General features: G+C 38.4%; 1 long non-coding RNA gene across 4 annotated transcripts in view; it reads right to left on the reverse strand.

The window, feature by feature from the left end:
* LOC146766685 (uncharacterized) overlaps positions 1-15,569 on the reverse strand; it is a 263,759-nt gene that overhangs the window by 156,183 nt on the left and 92,007 nt on the right. For all 4 annotated transcript variants that reach the window (XR_014957246.1, XR_014957244.1, XR_014957242.1 and 1 more), the window contains exon 2: positions 5,416-5,502. This is a non-coding gene — a long non-coding RNA (uncharacterized LOC146766685). The remainder of the gene's footprint in view (positions 1-5,415; positions 5,503-15,569) is intronic.

Here is a 15,569-nt window from a genome sequence, read left to right on the forward strand (position 1 = left end):
CCACCCTCTGCCAGCAGAAATTATTTACTGCCAAGCTGTCACAAAATCCTGCTGAAAAAACCCTACCTAAGATCAGGGCAACATAGGACTGTATGTAAGCACATTTACATGTGGCAAGATTCTGCTAATGTCCCACCTTTAAAATGAAACAAGTCATGCTAATGTCAAACTGAGTCACTGATCGAGAGCAGACTCTTTCTGCACTGTTGGCATTTATGAGACACCACAGAATCATAGAATGGCTTGAGTTTGGAAGGGACATGGAACCATAACAGTGTCAGAGAATGGCTGGGGAGGTAGGGGTCTTAAGGACCATCTGGTTCCAGCCCCATGTCATGGGCAGGGAATATCCAGCATCATAATCTCTAAATTCAAGTTAGAGAAAAGTCCAAAGGAAAATTGTGTTCTCTGGAGCTTGGGATGCGTTATGTTTCCAAACATCTCCTCTCTCTGCAAGAAAACAGATTCTGCTTGAGAGCTCCTGTGAGCAGCAGCGTTGATGGGAGAGCACCCTGAAATCCAGATATGAATTTAAAATCCTGAGACCTTCAATTTGAAAGTCACTTAGAGGAAAATGGACAATTATTGATTTTATGAGGCCCTTGGGAAAAGTTCAAAAAGTATGAGGTTATATTTGAAAATTGTTTGCAAACAAAAAAGGTGCCTTAAATTGCCTCTTCAGTTCACAGAAATAATAGGCTTCAGCAGAGTTAAGATGCTACGAGTTTTCAAAGTGTCACTGAAAAAAAATAATGGAAAATGCTCAAAATGTTGGTACATCCTTGTAGCTCAGAGTGTGGTATATGACTATTGTCCCTTCTATGCACTAATTACAGAGAATGGAAAAGGGCAACAATAAATAAAAAATAGATGGGGAAATGTCATCCAGTTAATTCAACTCTGTATCCTTCTAATTCACAGGAAACATTTTATTTCTGGGTCACAATGGTTAGTGCTACAGCGCATTTTATATGCTGGGAGTTTTTACAGCAGAGGGAGTTCTTACATTACATCTTTTCCTGACATTTTCTGACACAGATTTTCTTTCCCCTATAGATGTGTAGCATACACACACAAGCCTAGAAAAGCAGGATAACTTAATTGACTTTTCAGCTCAGAAAGTGCCAGATTTACAGGTGCATGTTCATGACTGTCTTGCTCTGACATCCATCACGAACACCCAGTGAGGGAAAGGAGAAACATATTTAGTACAGAATCATATCACTAAGATCTGGTTTAGATTCACAAGGGGAACAACCAAAAAGTGCTCAGCAATCAAGTGTCCTGTACCCCTCATCTTCTGACCGTTGGACTTAACCTAAATAACTTCATCTTATTATCTTGCTTTGGATGATATCAGCTCACAGCTTTGTAAATTAAAGACTTGTAAAATTACCAAAGAGCCCATATTTTGTGTATAGCATACCCAAACCTTTCAACATTGATCAAATCTCACAGCTGATTACCAGGACTAAAAGCTGTTGTGACAGTGGGTGGGACAATCCCTTCATAACCATCCCTTCATCACATTGATACAGAGCATCAACCTCTGCTGCTCCACCAGTAAATCTGCCTTCTATTATTCCCAGTTTACTGAACTATCTACCAAAAAGGAAGAGGAGAGATGAGGAGTCCAACCCATTTTTCATCCTACATGGTGCTACTGCTCTCTCTGATGGACAGTGTGCCAAGTCTCAGCTGTGATGGGAAGGTGAGTCAAGTTCCTGCCTTCCCCCTGCAGCTTGCACAGACTCCTGTACACCTTACCCTGCTCTAGGGCTGATGGTCACAACTTTTTTGGACCACTTGCTCTGTCAGGCTGCTAAGGGCTTCCCAAGAGAGTGAGAGACAGAAAAGGCAAGTAGGGGTTTACAAAAGTCAGGAACATTGCTTAAATTAATCAGAATCTCACAGGTCAGGTTAGAGGCTCTAATTAGGCTTGGCAACTTTATCCCTGGTGAATCTGAAAAATCTTTTGCAAACAAAAAGGACAGATTTAAGCTGAGGATTTCTTTTTTTTTTTTTTCCTGCCCAATAAAGTTATTGATATCATACATATATATTTTAACAAGGTAAAAGATATGCTGAAATGCAGACATTGACTTCCATTCAGTTCAGAAGATTCATCCAGTTGCCTCCAGAAAATTAACACAATATTAGCCTTTTCAATTTAGCAGAAGTAGAAGACTGATAAAATATTTCTTCAGTATCAGAAATTCTGGTTTACATGTGGGTACAAAGAAAAGAGAACAAAAATACAGCTAAAATATCATTATTATCACTGTAATATTTGACAACAGTAATTTTAGAGCACTGTTCCAGAACCTGAGAATTCACATGCCATTTACAATCATTAAGGAGTGGAGGGTAATAAGACACCTGCTGGAGTTAAGTATTGAGAAAGGATATGCACCTGACCAGGACAGACAACATCTCTATGGAAGCAGCAAAAGGAGGTAACTTTTCAATCAAATTTGCATACTCTTGTATTCTAACCAGCATGACCCACCTTCCTGTCAAAAATGAACTGATGGGAGAGAAAGGGCTTTATCAGGCAGCAAATGCTAAATTTTCTCAGCCTGGAAAATAAAACTTATCTGAGGCGTTTTCTAGGGTATTTTTAGTTTCATATCTTCCTTAGGAAAAAATAAACACTTACATGATAGGAATTGAGATGCTGAGTTTAAAATACTCCAGGCCAGAAATCCTGTTAAGAACTACCAACAAGAGAAAATATTTGAAACTATTTTGAGCCCACTAGCTTCCCTATTTTATTTCTCAAAAACATTTCATTCCTTCTCTCCTCAAGCTTTAAAAATTCTGGCCTTGGATCAAGCACAGCAGAATTGCAGATCTACTACCTTATGATCCCATAAAAAAAAAATATCAACCTCCAAGACCCCTCCAAAATGACTTGCTCACTCTCCAAATTCCTTTTTCGATAGCAAAAGTAGATTATATTTAGCCTAGGTTCCATTAAAAATTGCCTGTCTTTAAACAAGGTGCTGGTTTTTATTCTTTCTGTCTTCAGTTATATAAGACTTCACTGCTGTCTTCACTATGATAACACTCCAACAGTCTAAAAAATACATTTCAGGTGTTCAACATGAAGGAGGTTGTGTGAGTTTAACCTTCCTTGGGATCCTTGTGAGCTTTTTGTATTTAATACTTGTTTTATCTGAAGCCTGTGGAGGTTCTAAAATATTAGAAGACACACTTTCTGAGAACTACCTTTCTAGTAGCCTGAAGATATAGCCTTGATGTTGGGCAACAAAGTTATTCTCTGTAATCCCCTTGATGTTGTAAATGAAAAAGAGGATGGAGCTAACATCATCTGAACTTTGGGCAAACCATTTGCTCAAAAGCACCATCAAAGAACCAAGCCCTGCCAAAAAGAAGGGGGAAAAAACTTAAAAAAAAATTCCCAAAGCATACACAAAATGAAATTGGTTCAAATTAACTTCATTGTATTTGGAGACCCATACAAAACAAAACCCACCACAGTCTATAAAGGAAAGTCAGAGAAGACAAGGATTGAAGTTGTAGCTTCACAGTAGCTATCTTTTAACAGCTTTCCTTTTTCCAACACTTTAACCTAAAAAAAAACTTCCCATTGTTATGCCCCTATTCAACCTCCATTCGAAGTCATTCACTATGCATTAATTACCACTTTCTTCAATGCACCGGGAAGCTCCCAAACATGCTCCTGTTTTCAAAGAGGCACACTTCCATGGCTCAGCTTTTTATATGCAGACCCTGCTGAATTTTTTTCCTCTGCAGACTTTGAGATTCCCCTAAATTTTGCATACTGTAACTGTTCAGAAAGGGAGGGGTGAAAAGACAAAAGGCAGATTTCATGCTTCCAGAACAGTTGTTTGCATCTCTTTCATTTTTCTTTCCAGCTGTGAGAGGCAGCAGAAGGTTCTTTAGCAGGTGTCCTGCCTGCCCTATGGTAATTTTTAACTTTCCTTTACTTACTTTTATGTCTGTTGCATTTGTAGAGGTATTTTCTCTCCTCCTGCTTTATTGCTGTTTTTTCTTTCTTTTTTTTTCCCTTTAAAAAATATCTGAATTTCCTCTATTATGTCACTCTGTTCAGCTCTGAACTCAGATTATAAAAGTGAGCAAGAGATAAATGTTCAGAAGTCCCAATATATAAATTAAATCTCAGTGTTTCCTATTCATTCCACAGACTTTCATCACTGCTAAACCACACAAGTGACACACAGACACAACCGACAACATGACAGACAAAACCATCCCTGTCTGATATCAAACCCCAGCATCCACACCTCAACCTTAAATCATACAACCTTTCTCCTGTTAGCCTGTCCCAGTCTCTGCATAGCAGTTGTTGTAAGGACTCCCCGGGAATGAATGTGTGAATGAAATTAAGCATTCATATAAGTCTTTGTAAGGTTTCACAAAAAGCACTTATTATTTAAATTATCAAAATATCTTTTTCTTTAAAGCAAAAGAAATATTCTCCAGGGATAAACTGGTTTTGACTCCCTGTACTGATGTGAGTTTTATTTGCCAAACCTCTACCCTTATGGCAAGAAAACTAAGATAAAGGAAATGGAAGACAATTAAATGAATCACAGAGAGTTATGAACGTTTTGCAGAAATTCAAACACCTCCATGAAGGGGAGTTGTTTCTAGATTTGAAAGAAGAAACTCATTGCAAGGCACAGGCCTACATGTTTCTGGTACAATATTCCCCATTCTTAGTGTGCAAACATACAATGATCATCAACACTCAAAATGTATTTTGATAAAAACCCTGCAGAATTTTTTGTAGACTGATTCTGTACATTTTATTCTGTAAGCCAAACAACAACAGAAGATTTGAAGCTGAAAAAGAAGGACTGCTACTGATGTTGTCAAGGCTAAAAGGTTGCTGTTATCTGCACAGCGTTATGGTCATGGTAGTTTGAATAATCACATCACAGTGCAAAAGCTCCTGTCCTCATCCTGTACAAAAGGCCTCATTCACTGAAAGTCACGCAGGTGATTTTTAACAGATACTGATGCATTTTAATAATTCTCAGCATTGCTGCTACATCCAGTAATTATTGTAAGAACAACATAACTTCTATTGAAATAATTGCAAGGCAATACCAACAATTATCTTATTTGACTATATTTTTTTAAATTAAATATAAAAATAAGTCTTATATAGTATAGTGTTGTTGCAACAAAAATATTTTCTTTTAAAGGGTAAGATTTTAAAGGGTACCTTCCTGCCATTTAAAGGCAAAAAGTAAAGAAAAATTTAAAAATTGAGGAAGTAAAAAGGTCAACTTTTTAGCTGCTTAGATATGGGATTATTAATTTAAAAATCACATCAAGTTTCTAGTTTATTTTTGTGACATTTTACAATGGCAACCTGATGCTTAAAGAAATGTTTCCTACCTTTTTTCTGCAGTGAATGTAGCATCCAAGAAGGAATAAATCAGGAAGTGGCAAGAGAGGTCTCATAAGAGAAAAGGTGTCTTTCTCCTGAAGGGGAAATTAAGGAAAAAAAAAAAAAAAAAGGAGAGCTCTAGTTCAGTCAACACAGTTCAAGTGCAAAGAACAATCCACAGAAGAAAATATTTTTATTATAGAAATACAACCATTTTAATTACTGATTTTTAATGGCATCCTGAGAGAAATATGAGAAAAAAGATTTCTTTGTTGTCTCACTTATTATTTTAATAATAGTTGAATAGACACGTTTCCGATATGGCTTTTTTCATTTTCATAAATTATTTAGGTGCATATTGAAATTTAAGCCCCAGCCCACCCTTGTACAGAAATATACCGGAGAATCCCTTATCTTTCTCTGCTTTTTAAAGTATTCCCAAAACTTTTCACATTACTTTGTTTCCCCTGCTACAAATGTGTGCTCCCATTGAGTAAGGGGTACAGACAGAGACTGAGCAGGGCTGAGATGACACAGTGCCCGTGTCCCTCAGGCCCTCGTGCCAGCTCAGGGCACTGCACGAGCCCAGGGACATCCCCTCTGACTGCAGCTGCCCACGAGCACCTGTGAAAGCTGCAGGGCTAATCCCTTAAATACAGCTCAATGTACAGGTCATGGCTTGCAAAATCACAATCTAGCTGTGTGTCTGCTTCTATCAGACTATACAAATGATATTTGATGGTGAGCCCAACAGATTCAAAATTGCAACCAAGACAGGCTCTCTGTTTCACAATTACAAGGAGCTGCACAATAGCTTTCTGATTCACATCTCAGGATTTCTGGGTGCTACAGGAGCATAATCTGTATTTCATAATTCTAGGATGTCTTCCATGTCTGAGGAAATCACTAGATTGCTGACTGACACATGGTGAGACACCACACCAGGATCTGTATGATCTAACTTCTCATATCTGGTCTCTCAGCATTATGAATTGACAGATAATTTGTACTGACTACAGGGATCTCTGGTTTTACATGGTGTGGTTGTTCTGACACACCCATGACCTGACTTTGCTGTTCACTGAGTGTGTCTTACAATATTTAATTACCTGGGAATGCCAGGGTTATTGGGTGAACAAGAATGACTGAGCATGAGAGGCAAGAAACCCATGCAGTTACACCATGGGACTTTTTATGTCATTTGTTGTTACATATTCCCATAACATCTCAACCCCAAATAAAAATTTGCTTACAAGAAACCCTGCCTAAGCTTCTGAATATCAGTAAGCCATTCAATTTTACCACAGTTTCTGAATGGCTGAGATTCTTCTGCAGCCATGACTATGGAAAACAACAATTTCACCCTCCACTTTAGAATGGGGTCAAATTTTCCAGGAAAAGTTTGAAAATCCAGTTGAACCCATAGACTATAATCCCAGTAGAGGGAAAAAGACAAAAAACTAAAAGTATTTCCTATTTTAAGCCATCAGAGAGGTACAGAATGCCACTGAAGGATACTTTAGCACTTGGACTTGTCAGTCCTGTAGGCAGCTATGACCCACAGCCACGAGGGCGAACTGAGGTGATTTCTGGTTGCAGGTAGACACACACAGCCATAACTGTCCCTAACCCACATGCTGAAAGAAATATCTTGATTTTCTACAGTCCCAGAGCTCCTGCACAGGGCCAGGAGTTGGACTCGATGAGACTGATGGGTCCCTTCCAGCTCTGCATAGTCTGTGATCCCAAGGGCAAAGCTGGGTGCACTGAAGGGATCAGCACTGGATGTTTAAAGGGATAACAAAGAACAGGTAAATTCAAATTCACTGGATGTTTAAAGGGATAACAAAGAACAGGTAAACTCAAATTCAAAAGTCAATCATGGAAATGACATTAAGATCAAACACTCTCTTTTCCAACCTCATTGTAACTACAGTGTTTTTCTGACAGTTTGTAGTAGGTCCTGAAATGCTTTTCAAGTCAAGAAAACATGTAAGCAGAAACAATTTATTCTATTTAATTTCTTAAACCAAACAAAACAAGAATGCATTCCTATTATGAAGACAAAGCATGCATTCAAAAAATAAGTGTGGGGAAACTCTTCTTATGAGAAACAAGACAATATATACAAACAAAAGGTCTTCTGGCAGCCTTTTGCTATTATTTTCCACTAATGTACATTTCCACAAATTACAAAGGGCCACAGAATACACTCCAGGCTGCATGGACCAAATGCCTTTCATGAGGAGGTACCAAAAGGCCTATTAAAATTGAACATATAACTAATTTGAAAAATACATCTATGTTTGATTTATGTTTTGGTATGGAAGGTAAAACAATTTCTTCTGTTTTCATTACACTATTGAATTTAAAGAGAGGGATAATTAGCTAATGTAATGAATCTGCTTGTGCATTTGGTTACAAATAAATTTTAAATAATAAAACAAGTAGATGGGAAAATCTGGTACCTTTATGGAAAGCCAGAAAAAGCAGCCCTGTACTACAGCTGTTCTGGAGGACTGTGTCTATCAATCCCCACCCAAAAGCAATGCTGGACAATTTGGCTGTTTGCTACCCAACATGAAACATTGTTGGGTAGTAGTGAAGAGCCAAAATATCCAATAACCCAGCCAGGATAGTGGCAGTTTCTGAGGAATGAAAGCTGGACTATTTAGGTTCCAAGTCTTCAGTGTGTACAAAGAAGAAAAATCTATTTAAAAATCTGCCATGTAATTATCACCATTTATAATTACCCATTCCTATTCCAGGTACACTGTGGTCGTTCCCTTTCTCCCCAGCCCTTTTAAAGCAGCTGTTTCTGGAGGACACAAGGTCTGATTTTCTGCTGATGTGAACTTCCAGGCTCTCATTTGTGTTTTATGGACACAGGCCATCTTTGCAGAATTGAGGAAAGGTCCCTTTATAAATTATCAGCAGAATTTTTGCACTGGAAGACCAAGAAAATCTTGAAGCTGCTTCTTCAACATTTGCAACTTCCACCTGAACCATGGCAGCTGCTGATCACCTCTGTGAATGCTATGCACAAAAAGGAGTTGGCTTCTGACCCCTGGGGCTCCCAAGCAGCATAAAGAGCATTATACTTGGCAATTCTTAGAGGTAGTGTTTGTTTGCTATTTACCCCCTGAATTGCTATATTTGCCTTGCTGAAACCTTTTTTTAATGCTGTTGTAGTGCATGCAGATGGTAATGTAGGAATTTACACCTACAGTGACAAGATTTAGATATCCATTACTTGCTGATGATCATGCCAAATATTAAAAGCATTGCTGCACACCATTTTAATGTGTTTATTTACAGGTATAAAATAAAAAGCCAAGGACTAAAAAAACAAATATAGATCATAAAGAGAAAAAAAAATAAATTTGTTCATTGTAAGGTTGTAGACAGTTCACAAGACTAGAAGCTAAGAGACTTGAGGGTAAAGCTCTGATGCTGAACTTTTACTCATGTTTCATTTAAACCTATCAACACTGATCTGAACTAAAAGTACCAAAGCTGCAGAGAAGGTAATTTTCAAGGCTAGGAGTTGTAAATCCTTACTTCCTTTCACTGAATCAGCCCCTTCAGGCTCTCAAACTGGAACGCTTTTGGGGCAGGCCCTCTCTAAATACCATTGTAGTGTCCAGCACAAAGTGGTCTGGTATTTCTTTGTCCTTCTGGTCCTCCAATATATTTAAATATACTGGTTTCAGTGTTTATATTGAAAAAAAAAATAACCTTGAGAGGAGTTCCTTAACTGTCAGTGTGTTACCACTTCTTTCCAGCCTAACTAGTTATGTGGCAGTATCTGCATTAGCATTTCAGGTCAAGAGGGTGTTTAGGAAGCAAAACTCCTGATATCCTCATGTGCTTTAGTTCCCAACACACTGACCTTAGTGCTCACAAACTTTCTTTCACATGAGACTGAACTGGAAGAGGTGATCCATTATTATTCCCAATTCAATTTTTATTTTTTCCCAGATTTATCACACTGTTCATGGACATTCAGATAAATATGGCCAGGCTAGAGAGAGTTTTGAACAAAACCTATCCCGAAACACACAGTGTGGATATCAGGTCCCCAGCACCAAACACCCTCATACTGCTGTTGTAGATACAACTTTTAACACCTGGATTTCACAGTCCCAAAAGTGCCACCCAGGCCTTGAGAATGCCCTTAGAACATGTGAGCTATAACTGCCCCTCTGCATGGAAACAGGAAAGAAGGCAAATGTGCTGAAAACTTGCTCATTGTTATGAAAGAAACCAAGAACCTACCTTATTTTTAATCTTTATGAATTCTCACTTTACAATCATACCTACAAGCTTTTTTAAGCAATTAACTTGAATAGGAAAATTGCAAATAAACCACAACAATTAAACTGGGATAGAGGGGAGTTTGAATGCCATGTCTGTATCTTTAATCCACCTTTTCATCTTGTACTACCCACCTTCAGTATTACTGTGTCCACAAGGTCTCAACTTGCTTCTGTGTTTAGCCTACATCTCTTTTCATGTGAAACACTATCGTGCACTATTTCCCCACTTTTTTTTTTTTAACAGAAAAGAAACAGACACAAAGACAAATTCACATGACCAAAGTCCATACAACATTTGGTGAAAAAGCAGGAATTCAGTCCAAATAACCACAATTAGCAATCATTCTAGTCTATATAACTTGTAGTTTTCAGGCAGAATTTCTGCCACAGGCCTTAGGTATTTAACTGTCAAGCTGTTTACACACCAAATGCATTGATTTTTAAATACCTGCTTTCTGCCTGTACTGAAGCTTCTATATTTTATTTCATGTTTTATTACTTGAGATATCTGCACAAGACATAAAATGTTCCATAAATCTCAGTGCTCTTTTGGGTAGCAAAATCCCCTCATCACCTTTATAGACATAAATTTGTTATTGTGGTCAATTACATGAGTGTTGAGAGAATTTAGAGTAAATACTCATCCCATGTTAATTGCCACTGATTAAGGAGTAGTCAGCACCAACAAACCCTGAGTCTGACTGTGCTAATTGTGTGCTTATTTTCACCTGTAACCCATTACTGCTCTTACCATCATTAAAGAGGAAAACTCCCTGAATAAATGAGAACAATTGCCATGCCTGGTGTTAGACAATGAGGTGAACACTATGTGCCACAAGCTTAGCCAAATACTAAAAAGGCTTTTAGAGCATTATGGGAAAAGGCACCATGAAGTATTGATCACAGAGGATGGCCGTACAGATTGATCCATGTGAAGTGTAGCCACTGTCCTCTGTCAAAAGTCAGGACCACTTCATTCAGGGCTATTAGTAGTGCTGTTCAAAAAGGCAAGTGAAGCTTCCTGCTTTTGGAGCTAAAGGATTTAAAAGTTGCTCTAAAATTCTGCGTCAAAAATAAACCAAAACCAAAAACATATGTCTTATCTGCTCTGGTTATACTTTGTTAGAGTTGAAACTATCATTCCTCATTATTTATGTGATCTGAAAGACAAAATGGTACCTAAACCATCAGTTAAACTAACCTGGGAGAAGGGCCAGACAGAGCAGCTTTTCCTACAGCTGGTTTAATAACCAGATTTTATTGTTACAGCTGGGATAATCAATAGAAATATACAGCATGTATTGTGCTACCTGAGTTTTTAAGACCAGTTTTGAGAAGAATCTAATCTCTTGAAGGCCAAAAGATACCATGTTTTGAGATAAAGAACAGCACAGACTATGAAATTGTATTCAGTTAATCTCCTACTGAGCCAACAAATCTCTGGATGGCACACCTTCCCCAGATGGAAAATCCAAGCATTCTTTTGGGAGTTTTTGCCAACAGTTAACTGTCCACAATACTAAAAGACACAAACCTTGTTCCTGACATGCACATCTGTCCCACTACAACTTTTTTCTGTTGCATCTTGCAACGTTCCTTGCTAAATAGTCCAAATCTGAAATGCTCCCAGAACATTAACAATTGCCTGGACTACAACAAAGGTCTACTGCTATTACCTGTCTGACACACTTATTGTATAACATGCACGTTGTAAAATCTCAGAAATTTACCCCACTCCAAGTAGGGTTTGGCAGAGAAATTCTTTCAGCCAAGCCCTAAAATGCAGCTCTCCCTCCAAGAAGGTGACTACACATCCAATGGTATCTCAGTCTTCTTCCTAATAAGCTAAATAGATGGTATCCTGAGACCAGGGAATTTTTGGTAGCATTTTTTTCCTGTGTTTGCAAAAGTGCTTTATCACTTTATTCATAACTGATTGATTGGAGGAAACTGCATGCTCTCTTTCACTTACTTTTTTTTTTTTTTATCTTTATAGCCATTCTGTTTGTATCTATTTGTTGAAACCTCTTTATTAAAAAGATTAATTTACTCAGCATTTCAGCATCAGTAAGAGTAGTTTTCTTTGTGGATAAAGAGAAAATTCCTGTATCCCCTGCCATCAACCTCAGCTCCTCAGAAGACTTTTTTGTCCAAATGTGACTGTAATCCATGAACATGCACTAAAATAAAACATGTTTAATTTTTTTTTTTATTTTGTGTATTTTTGTTGACACTCATTTAAAGTAAAAGAAAACTCTTGAGTATTTTCTAGTTGCCCTTTGAAGATTTTTTTTTTCTTTGCAGGTTATTTGACATGAAGGTTTCTTCACAATCTAATCTGCTTTGTATTGCTTTCAAGACATGATGTCTGGGATTGTCTGTTCAGAAAACCAATTGGTTTACTGAAACAAAAGACTGTAATTTCCACATTTTCCAGTACAGCAGTTTAACTCCCCCTTTGTCTGTTTAACTGAGTCCAATCAAATTAAATGAAACAACTAGTCAGACCAACAGTGGCATAAAATATAGACCAAGTCATTTATGTCACCAGTGCTTAAATCCAGAGAAACTTTGCAGAAAGATACCATGCTGACCACTATTTAAAACATAAAATCTCCTTTATTAAGTCTTTGACCCAAAATTAGGTCATCAATTACCCATCAAGTACCCATCAGTGCAACCCTTCCCCAGAATTTAACCTTCTGAGATAAGACAGGGCTGTTTTCCTGTTTGTACCTCAGTATCACAATTATTCACCTGCTGTTTCCAGTCTCCAGTTGAGAACTGAAGGTGTGCCAGATTTGTGACAGTTATTTGTACAAAACTTGAATAGTTCTGCAGTACTTATGGGACATGTCTGAAAACCACAACAAAAAGAAAATTGTTTCCTTGGAGACCCAAAGACTAACCTCATTGGCATCTCAACAATTTTCCAAGGACTCAAACCTGTGCCTCGGTGTTTTCCCTGGAGGGCTATATTTTAATTCATGACAAAACCCAACAACCACAAAAAGTTCATTGAATACACAGGATGAACAAATCCTGATATCATCAGGTCTAACAAGCACAGAATGCTGCTCACACCATTGCTGGCCCAGGCCATGCCCCCTTTGCAGCAGCCCGCATGCAGCCATCAAAGTATGTGCCAGGTACTTTTTGTTATTTTGGAATTAGATGTTAAGTTCAACAGTAGAAAAAAAAAAAATCCAACTTAAACCAAAAAGTCTCATTAAAATTGCTTCTGTTTTGTTTTTATATTTTGTCTGTTTACCAGCTCTCCTGCAAACAGCATTTTTCAGCCAAGACAATAATTTTCTCAGGTCTGCAATGTAACTAACCCACCAGTAGCACTTCTTGCATGTGTGCAGTAGCCAACAAAAACCTTGGACAATCATCAGGAACTACAGCTACCTAAAATCCCTTCATCTTTGCTATCTCAGAGTACCCACTCAACTTAGCCCAGCAGAGTCCTGCTGCCTCTTTTGTTTGAGGAAAAGCCTGGTAAAGCTGTCCCTCTTCCATCATAAACTAAACTTTGCCATGGAATTGAATATTTTAAATACAATATTTCTAAATATGCAAAGCAACTCATTACAATTTACAGAAAGGGCTAATATGTTAATTTCCTGATTGCTCATGAGATAGCATGTCTCTGAAATTCTGGTTCTGCAGGAAATTAAAGAAAGGACTAGAAATGTACAGGTCCAAAACCGTCTTCATGCTGAGCCTTGCCTCTCTGCCTCACTCTTCTCCCAAATCAGCTTCCAGGGGAATTCTCTAAGAACCTAAATTAGGTAAAGATTATCCCAGGGGTGTGGGACCAAGGATTCCAGGCACAGAGGGTTGTTCTCTTTGCTACTGCTTATTCCCAATCCAGGAGTTCCTGAAGCTTTTGCAAAAAAGGTCATCCCTCTGGGAAAATGCCATCAACAAATTATATCTGCAAAAGACTGGTGTAGCACTATTGATGTTTCAATGGGCTGAGAAGTACTCAAAATATGAGTTGAATTCAGAGGCTTGAGGGTTTTCTCCCCAAAGCAATGAAAATTTTTATTTAAATCTCCTCAGAGGCAGAGGCTGAAAACCACTGGCTACAAGGCAAATATTCCTGTTTAAGTGCACACACATACACACATTTGTATTCACATGGGCCACAAGTATAAAGTACCATCAGCTTTTCATAATTCCATCTGCCGAGAGACTCTACTAAATCCATTCTATCACAGTTCTTTAATGCAATATGACAATTAACATTCTCTCACAGGAGGGTGATTTGCTTTTCATAGATTTAGTTGTTCTGGGTTGATAGTATAGTTGATATAAACAGATCTCAAAGAATGCGAATGTACCTAAAAGTTTAAATTGTGCAAGACTGAAGTGCTTCCATGAAATGGGGCCAGACTTTCAAATTCATAGCTTGGAACTGTGCTGGAATTCGTAATGAGAAAAGTAGTTGTGTTTTCTAGTGAACTCTGGGTGGGTCAGTTCCTTGCCAAGGTTGCTACACAGAATTCCCCCTAACACAGAGGAATTCAGATCCATGAGCTCTTCTCTTGCCAGCTGGGATGACCATGGACAGCAAGGAAAAGATGCTGAACTGGGCCAGCATCAGCAGGTTTAGTGGCCAAAGAAAATTTCAACTCATTCCTCTCCTGCTAGACATTTCTGTATCTATCATTTCAGTCACAACTCTTCTAGCAGTGGGTCACTGCTGTGAACAATAATACCTACTTAAGTTGATTTGTTCTTTAGTGTTTCACGCTTTTATTTAGCTGAGATGAAAAGAGGAGGGACAAGTGGGTGGAAAAGAGAGTAAAATTAACTATTCCCCCTCCTCCAACTCTACTACTTATCTCCACCTGAGCAGTGCCTGAGAGAGGCACAAATATACCAGAGACATACACAATGTCTGGGAACCTTGAACAATGTCCCTTTCTGAGCGGTGACATCTCTGCACAAGCAGTCAAGCTCCACTTCTCCTGTTGGAAAAAGCTGGTATTCCCCTCACTCAGTCCTCAAATGAAACAAGTCAATTATTTGTGTGAGCCCCACAGAATCATCTCCATAACCCTCTCCAGGACCCTCAGGCCAACCCTTGACACAGGAGTGTAATCGTACAGCGCTGGAATCAATTACACCTTTGGAGAGAGGGGTGGAAAAAATGACTTTGCAGGCCCACTGCAAATTGCTGGGGCTGTCCTCTGGCTCTCGCACGGCTCTAATCCAGGAAGTGCCTCTCAGCTCAATTTTCAATTATGTTCTCATCACAATTTACAAGAGACAGTGTGTAATTTATGGCAATTACCTCTTCTGACATCCCCCTTTAAAAATTTCAGATAAAGAGACAGACAAAACCTGAAAGTGAGCCAAGCTCACCTGGCCTGCCTGCTGTACTAAGTTGACATTATGGGGAGAAAAAGGTATTTCTGACAAGGCTGTGAAGGAGATACTTTACAGAGTCGTGAATGCATGCTGACAACTAAATCAAGCAGAAGAGGAACATAATTGTTGTGGATGCATTCCTTTATTTGTTAATGCATATATACAATATCATAACAACTGAAAACTGTGTAAGGGGGTAATAGGGAACACAGTCTGTCATTCTGGGTAAAAGACCTGTGAAAAAATTACTTTACTATAAAGTCATCCAACTCATTTGGTTTATCCTTCCTCCCCCAGCAAGATAAGCAAGTCATAACAGAAAGAGCAAAACCTCTAAAATAGTGTAAGATTTTCTGGAAGGAAAGTTCAGTATTTTAAAGAACAGGAAGCAATCATTTGGCTTTCTGTGACCCAAAATATTTTAATATTTTTCAGGTATTATGCAGGGATCATTGCATTAC

This window comes from Lonchura striata, chromosome 9 (assembly GCF_050655825.1).
Source record: "Lonchura striata isolate lonStrDom1 chromosome 9, ASM5065582v1, whole genome shotgun sequence".
Lineage (NCBI taxonomy): Eukaryota > Metazoa > Chordata > Aves > Passeriformes > Estrildidae > Lonchura > Lonchura striata.